General features: G+C 49.4%; 1 long non-coding RNA gene across 1 annotated transcript; it reads right to left on the bottom strand.

The window, feature by feature from the left end:
- Window positions 1-410: 410 nt before the first annotated feature.
- Window positions 411-6,555, bottom strand: LOC142862623 (uncharacterized). Its single transcript, XR_012913708.1, has 3 exons — window positions 6,469-6,555; window positions 4,748-4,942; window positions 411-873 (listed from the first exon to the last, which is right to left on the bottom strand). It is a non-coding gene; the product is annotated as an uncharacterized LOC142862623 (long non-coding RNA).
- Between the last annotated feature and the right edge of the window lie 1,874 nt (window positions 6,556-8,429).

Below are 8,429 nucleotides of genomic sequence, written 5' to 3'. Positions count from 1 at the left end.
CATTACACCCCCTCTGCCCTGTCTTCACCCAAGTCCAGCCCCCACGACCTTCCTCTCCCTGTTATCACACCCAGCTCCGCTCACCCTCACGGCCTTCGCACTTTCTCTTTCCCTGGATGGGAGAGCTCTCCCGGGTGTTGGTGTGCCGGCTCCGCTTGGCGACTGCTGCCCCACATTTTTGTCCGCTGCTTCCTAACCGGGGTGGGAGAGGAGGTCAGTCATCGGCACCCTTCAGACTTCAGCCGGGGACCACCCTCCTCTTACCCTCTCCTGTTGGAGCTAGCTAGCTGTCGAAGGAAATTCTCGGTTCTCATATTCCTCAGATCACCCAGGGGAGCTCACAGAGCCTGCATTTCAGTATTAGACATATGTAACTCCCCTGGAAGAAAGTGCTAGACTACTCGGGCCTTGCAAACAGAAGCTACCTCTGTAAAACTCAGGGCAGAGAGAAGTAGAGCGAACGTGCATACTTCCCCCAGAACCAAGAGGGCTTCTCCTTTCCCCAGATGTATCAACCAGAGTTGCCATTTCTCCTTTCTCGGGGACCAGAGTCTCCATGGGCAGAGGGAGGCTGGAATGTTATGGGAACACAGGCCTGAACCACTTCCGTCAGCGTGCCACCTTGCAGGGGTACCTAGCCCTTGGTTTAATGCTCCGCTGCCATTGCCTTGAAATTCTTACCCGTTTTGAACAAGTGGCCCTGCAATTTCAGTCTGCTGCAGACCCTGCAAATTATATGACCCCAGCCACACGGTAGAATCACCTGTGAAGGTTTTTTTAAAAACTATTAACTGGTGGGCTCTGTCCAAGAGGTTGGGATTTAATCGGGCGGGGCTCCCCAGGTGACGTGGTGTGCAGCTCTACTCAAGAACCCTGTGTGGGAAAGGAAATCAGAGGGTGAGGCACGCGTGCTCTCCCCAACTTTCCTTCGAAAAGAGAAGCAGCCACGGGCACACAACCCCGAGTTTCTGTAGAACTCAACTTTGTACCTGTGATAGCACTGAAACCACTCTATGGCAGTAAGAATGTGAAGGACGGTAATGATAATGTTTATTGAGTGCTATGTACCACGTACTGTCCCAAGTACTCTTCTGCAGGATTGCACTGGAGCCTCAGCAGACTGTCTAAGGGGGGGCTCATTGTCCTCCCAATTTACAGGCAGGGAGACTGAGGTTCCGAGCCGTTCAGCAGTTTGCCCAAAGAGCCACAGCTACCAAGTGCGGTCAACGTGGGGCTCTACCTCCTCATTCACTGTCTGACTTTCTGTCTGTCTTATCCTCCAAGGCATGAGCCGTGCCTTCATCATCCCTGTTTTCCCAACGCCACACCCTGCACGTGAGCAGGCACTCAGCCAATGCTGAATCCATTCTGCAATGAAAGCTTTTGCCGCCACGCCGCTATCTTCTTTGGGTGGAGAATTCCGCATCGCGTTCAGTGCTGTCAAGAGTCATAGCTGAGAAAAGCCTCGCCCGCGAATCTTCCCCGGGTCCCTTTGGTTCCCTAGGCGATGACGATGGACTCGCGGTAAGCAATGGAGCAGGACTCCATCGTGTCACGGACTTCATGGCACGAGCGCTGGCGTGACCCAGTCCGCATCCCCACTCACAGTTATCCCGGAAAAGAGAAGTGACTGTTAAAAGCAGAGCCCTGCGCCAGACATAGAGGGTGTCACGACAGAGCAGCAAAGACAACCGTGCAGAGGGCATGCTCCCTACCACCGAGGAGCTCATCTGTCCCGCAGAGGGCTTTTGCTTTTCCCAAAAAAAGCAGAGTTGTATGCAGGCGCAGAGAAGAGTCTACTCCCCGAGGTACTGACAGCAGATGAACTACAAGCTCAGAAAAACACCGGAGGGAAAACGGAGCCTTCTCGGTGGCCTTGACCCGCAAGAGGAAATGCTAGGTGGACCCGGAGCCCTAGCGGACAGCGTGTTTCCCGTTGATCTGAGTGTTTGCTGGGTAGGGCCATCCCTGAGGCCTGAGGTTTCTGCTTCCCTTAACCCTGGAGCAGGTGAAGAACCAGACCAAGGCCCTAATAGGGTCTTAAAGATCCGGGGAAGTAAAAAAAAACCAAAAAACCCGAGCCTTCAAAACAGAGTAAATACTCTGAAAAAGTGGGAATCTGCTGAAATGCCCATTTATAGAGCTGATTTTTCAATATATTTATCCCTCCAACCTGTACTAGACTTTTTAAGCTTTCCCCACTTCCTTGGACTCTTGCCTTCCTCATCAGATTTGTAAAAGGAACTCTCTTTATTAGGTTCTTACTTTACACATAATAACTTATTCAATCCCACAGTGATGTGATGAGGAAGAACTTAACTATTACCCCATTTTACAGAAGAGGCTAAGAAAGATCAAGTTAGACAATGTGGGAATCAGCTCTAGAACTTTTGTCATTCCACAGTCATCAGCCTCCTTGGAGGGCCTGATTCAGCCTGTGGAGGGGGATGGGTGGGTCCTCTAACCATGGCTATCTTAAGGAAGGTCTAACATACAGACCATGGGAGGTGAGGTGCTGACTCTAGAAAGGCCACTGGGCAAAGAGCAGGACAGCAAAATGCAAACACTGCTGGTTTGGTTTCCTAAAGGCCTCGGGCAAGAAATGTGGCTTCAGTTTCTCATCTGTGAAATGGGGATGCCAACAGCCCCCACCTAGGGAGGTGTTGGGAGAATTAAAAGAAGGAAAAGGGCTTGTGGAGTGTAGTGCCTGCCACACAGGAGGCCCCCAGTCAAGGGGCTCTGCCACCACCCAATGGGAGACCCTGCTTTATGACACTTTCCCAGAAAAGAATGTATTTTAGGGCCCATTTACATTAGACTTGGTCCCCTGGTGTGTAAATAGCTTCAAAAGGCTTTCATTGAAAACACAGCCAGGTGTGTGGGCTGAAGCTTTGGAGGACTTGAGTAGCTTCAAATATCTAGCCCATGGATTTGATTTTTCTTACTCATAAAGACACCCTCTCTCTCCCAAAAATGTATTTTTAGAGAGAATTACTTTTGCTGCATGAGCTTATAGCAGCCTTCTTATTCTAACCGTACTATCCCAACATGCTGTGTGGGGAGTAGGTTCTTTTTTGAGGGGATCTTTGCAGAACTGTGGCAACTGATGGAAAAGTGAGAGATTCGCCGCCTTCATCCTTTGGTCCCTATCTGGAATGCCAGTTGATTTTTAAAACTGGATTGATACGGTGCCTTGTAGTTTGCATGTGGGTTAGTCCCCGACTAGGTCGGGGTTGCTCGGTGCTGATAGACAGCCGGCTTCCCATGCAACACGCGTAGACTTTGGAGCTGGATACACCTGTGTTACCCTCCTCCTTTTACCACTAATCTTGCATGATAGTGGAGAGTTCCTTAAGCTCTCTGGGACTAATTTCCTCTGTAAACCATTAAGATTATTTACCTAAGAGCATTGGGTCAGGGACCAAATAACACACCGCTTCTTGGTAACATTGCACCTACCTAAATATTTCCCAGGTAACGATTCATTCCTAGACAGCTTCAAATTCTATCAGTGGCATGGACCGGGGAGCCCCTGAGCCAACTTCCCGCCTTTCAGTTGGAGAAAGTGGTTGTCCTGAGGTAGTACATGCTCACTCTCGATCAAATATAGCAAAGAGCTTGTCCTACACTAGAGGAATTACAAACAAGCTCCATTGATCAAAGGAACAGTCTTTTCCAGACAGTATCTCTAAAGGCAGTGACTGTCACAGTTCCCTGTTTCTATTATTTTCCCAAGGAAAAGGGACACGTTTACAAGCCTCTACGAGGAGGGATGTCGAGAACAGTTCATGCGAATGATGGCGTGACTCAGGAGCCCTGGGCGTCCACAGCGTGACCCTGACATTATCTCTGAAGGAGCTGAGCTGTTGCTTAGTCCCTGACTTCAAGCCCGTTCAGAATTACCTAAGAACACTCGTGCAGAAGGTTCTGTAGATTCCCAGGTAGATTGCAGTGGAATCTCAATTACCCTGGGGGCCACTACTTCTTGCACAATCTCTGTATCTTACCTTATTACAGAAAATCTGTGGGGAGAATCTCTCCACTGGGCCCCATCCAGGCAGTGACCTACCAGCCGTGGAGGACACAGGACTGAAATTGTCCGATCATGTTCTCAGATAGAAACAAAACCTGTCTGTATGTCTCTCTCTCTCTCTCTCTCTTTCCATTGAGAAGCCAGTGAGATATTCTACTCTGGCACAGAAAGAGGTGCATCCAGCCCAGCGCCTGGCATCAACATATTCTTTTGAATAAACAAATCATGTATATAGAGCTCTCAGCACCGTGCCTGGCCCACGAGAGGCACACAAGAACACATGGTTAGCTAGTCATTCACACGACATGACTTTGGCTGATTCCTTCCTGCTGGGTCAGAGTACAGGCCAGGAAACAGAACTCATCTCCAGGTAGGTTCTAGAGGAGGAAACCTAACATAAGAAATTAGTTACAAAGGTGTTAGGAGAGTTACTAGGAAAAAAAAAAAAAAAAAGGAAAAGGTAAGGCTGCTCAGAGACTAGCAAATGCAGGAAGTCACTACCAGCCACCCCGGGAGTGTCCTGTTTTGGAACCGGGGCCCAGAGCAGCAGCCCCCGGCAGAGGGGACGCGGCCCGTGACTGGCAGGCTGTACCGTGGAAGCTGGAACCAACGGGGTGTGTGACGCCTGAAAGGGAGGGGAGAGGTCCCCTAGCTTCTCCCTCCTTCCTCTCACCCCCCAATCTCCCACCGGCACTTCCCATTGTCCAAACCTACCAGGAAGCCAGTTGGCAGGGAATGTGGGGGTGGTGGGAAGTGTCGTTCACAGTGGTCAGTTCCCTGCCCTGCAGAGCACAGGCGTGCAGGCGGGGAAGAGGTCTCTGAGCAGACAAGCATTCAGCTGCCCCATTTCCTAGATGCAGGTGCGTCCCTCAGCTGGGCCCCTGTTACTTGTGATGGGTCAGGAGGAACCTGTGGAAAAAAGCAATCTCTGCACAGACTTGACAACCCTCGAGAATGTATAATGGGCAGTTAGTAGTTCTTCCCAGTAGTCCTCGACTGCTGTTGTGCATAAACATCGCATCTCTGAGGAAACCTGTAAAATTCGAATTCCCAAACCCCACCCACAGGAAGTCTGGTTTAAGCCATTTTCAGGGGAGGGACTGGGAGTCTGTATTTTTAACAGCCCTCTCATGGAGAACCAGATTCAGCAATTCTAAGGCAGTTGATTAAAAGGTCAATAATTTGAGAAACATTTAGTCCCAGGAATTGGACAGTATTCTAGATCCCTACAGAAGGAAGGAAGGAGGCCCCTTTGGAAGCTGTTGCATGGAACAGAAATATCACATCGTGCCTCCAAACATACCTGTTTCGTGTATAAGACCAACCGGATGGTCTGCTACACGTGGCCAACCCTCCAACCCAAATCCTGTGCTGAGAATTCCTTTGTCGTACTCTAGAGAAATTGCACGCACATGGCATAGTGGTTAAGTGCGCAGGCTCTGTAGTCAGCTGCACCGTCTTAACACTCCGCTTTCCCTTGGTAAACGCTCTATAAAAAGACGATTCTACCCCCTCAGACCCATGTTGCCTATCTTAACCCAAAGAGTACTCAGAAAGAAAAGGTTTCTCCATCTCGATCACTGGCTCAATGACCCATGTAACTTGTCCTGGAGAAAGATAATCGTACTACTGAGCCCTAATGATTTAAGGGAAATTAATATGTAAAGGTGGCCCGTATCTGTCATCAGATAAGAGCTGGGTCTTGCAGGCACACTCTGCCCTCTGTGCTAAGCTGCCCCGGAGACAACATATCTTTTTTCTGATTAGAAGTACCTTTCCTTCCCATGGGGTCTCAGACTTGGCATTTTAAGACATGGAAGCAAATGATTCTGCCTCTTATTTATCCATGAGGGGGCAGCCTGCCTAAGAGAGCAAAACTTTGGACTGTGAGCACTTGGAGTCCGGACCTACCTCTGTTTTTTCATGAGGTGGAAGAATGACTGGCCTTCTCTAAGCCTGTTTTCACATCCCTGAAATGGGTACCAAGTACCCCATTCAGGCTACCTTGAAAAGCTGTTATGAAAATCATGCATCCATAGTGTAGGGGCTTGTCTGATGGTCACAGCCATCACACACTCATCTGCCCCCTTGTCTTACTCACAGGTGCCGGAATGCTCTAGACAATGTTCTTCAGGTTAATCAGTTACTCTTTACATCTCCTGCCAACTCTGCAAACCTCCTGCTTCTGCCTTATCTCTCACAGTGGGCAGCCAAGCAGTCCCCCAAGTGAGACACCTGGATGTCATCGCCACAATTCCATCTTTCTCCCAATACCTCATCCGAGCTTTCTCCTGTATCCACCAATTAAACCTCAAAGAGATTTCTCACATCTCCTCCCGGGCCACTGCTCTCCTGGCCCCATCTTCTTCCACCACCTCCTCTCTGGGCTTCCTACACCCTGCCACTCTGCTGCCAGAGTGAGAAGTTTCAGATACCAGGTGACAGGGAAAACCGTCTGGCGCCAGGACACGGCCACTCGCCGCCTCCCCGCAGCTCTGCATCCCCGTGGGCCACTGCTGTGTGGGGCCGGCTGGAGGCGGCAGCAGGTGCACGTTGCTAGGGCCGGGCCTCACGTGTCCACGCCCGCTGTCCAGCCCGCTACTTGGTGCTCGGCTGCCTGCTCCCATCCTCCGGCCAAGGTGGCTGGGAGATCTTGATTGGATACTTTCTGAATCCCACTGTTGCTGATTGGATGTCAAAGCTTATTGTGGATTGGATGTTAAAGCTTGTTGCTGATTGGATGTCAAAGCTTGTTGTGGATTGGATGTTAAAGCTCGTTGCTGATTGGATGTCAAAGCTTGTTGTGGATTGGATGTTAAAGCTTGTTGCTGATTGGATGTCAAAGCTTGTTGTGGATTGGATGTTAAGGCTTGTTGCTGATTGGATGTCAAAGCTTATTGCTGATTGGATGCTTTTTGAGTCCTACCAAGGGTATAAAAACAGGAGGCGCATAAGGAAGAGGGGCTCAGAAGTCGGCTGAGCCTATTGGAGGAGTAAAGACTGCTTTCCGACTCTTTGGTGCTGCCCGGTTCTTTCTCTGGTCAAGAGCTGTAGCATCTAGCTGTGCACATTGCCGTAACACAGGCACACCTTGCCACTCTCTGCTTGAAATTCCTGTGGAATTTCCCTACAATCTTCAGAACAGAGTGAAACTTTTTGAGCCTGGAATACAGGTCTCTGCAAGGGCTTTTTATGCCTCCCACTTCAGTAAGACCAAACCACTTGGAGGTGTAAGGATGTATCTTTCCTCTCTTTCTCTATTAAAAAAGAATTATTCATTGTCTCCTAGCTGGAATGTCCTTCTTTCCTTCCCTCACCTTTACCTAATTCACTCACCTGTGAGGTTCCACAGGTTCTCTTGGTTCTCCTATTTATATATAACAAAACCCTCTTCAAAATTAAATGGTTTAAAATAATTTAGTATTATTAAGTCTCGAAATTCCATGGATCAGGGACTCAAACAGTGTACAGCAAGGATGATGCCGCTGTGCTCCGTGATGGTTGGGGCTAAGCTGTGATGACTCCAAGGGGTGGCGGTTGTGGTGACTTGCTTTCTCATCTCAGTCTCTCCAGGTGGCGGCTTGGGCTTCCTCCCAGCGTGGCAGCCTCAGGGGTGCCTACGTGGCAGACTGGGTATGTGACAACTAAGTATCCCCATGAGGAAGGAAACATGAACTGCCTTGAAATCTCAGAACTGGCCCTGGTTCCACTCCCAACATGCACTGTTATTAGTTAAAGCAGACTGGCCCCAGCTCAAGGGCAGGGCAGCCAGACCCCACCTCTTGGTGGCAGAAGAGTCAAAGGACTTGTGACCATGTTTAACCCGTCTCTGTCATTACCTTCTTGAGGGAGTTTCCCTTAATTCCCCCTCCCCTTCCCTCTGCCCTTCTGATTTCTGCTAAAAAAAAAAAATGGATAATTAAAAGCAGTGTAAAATCTTCCCAGTGAACTAAGGAGTGGTTTCCTTAAACAAAATGGCTGGAGCTCATTGGCATGTTGTCCGGCATATAATGGGTTTTCAATAAATGTGGGTACTCTGTGATGAGGAGGATGAATTAGTATCACTAAGATAAAAACTGTGCCTTCTCTTTTTGTTTGGTGACTGCTGAGCACAGAGAGGCCAGGTTTTAGATTTTCACAAGGTCATGAATGAATGAATGCATGCGCCAATGAAACGGTTGTGCAGACAGTCCTATCCCTGATATCAAGGTATCCAGGCAAACCAAAGTGTAACGTCTGATTGTGGCCTGCACAGGCACACCAGATTTAATTACACGTAGGTCATGGCAGGACTCTGGGTTTGAGGGGAAACAGTTGGCCTCCTGTTACACAGACCTCGTTCACAACAGAACGAGGTCTTCGCCGCCAGCTGCGGGTCCTCGGGCCTCCAGTGTGG

This window comes from Microcebus murinus, chromosome 20 (assembly GCF_040939455.1).
Source record: "Microcebus murinus isolate Inina chromosome 20, M.murinus_Inina_mat1.0, whole genome shotgun sequence".
Taxonomy (NCBI): Eukaryota; Metazoa; Chordata; class Mammalia; order Primates; family Cheirogaleidae; genus Microcebus; species Microcebus murinus.
The sequence above is the reverse complement of the archived record's forward strand: the minus strand, read 5'-3'. Positions and strand labels throughout refer to the sequence as shown.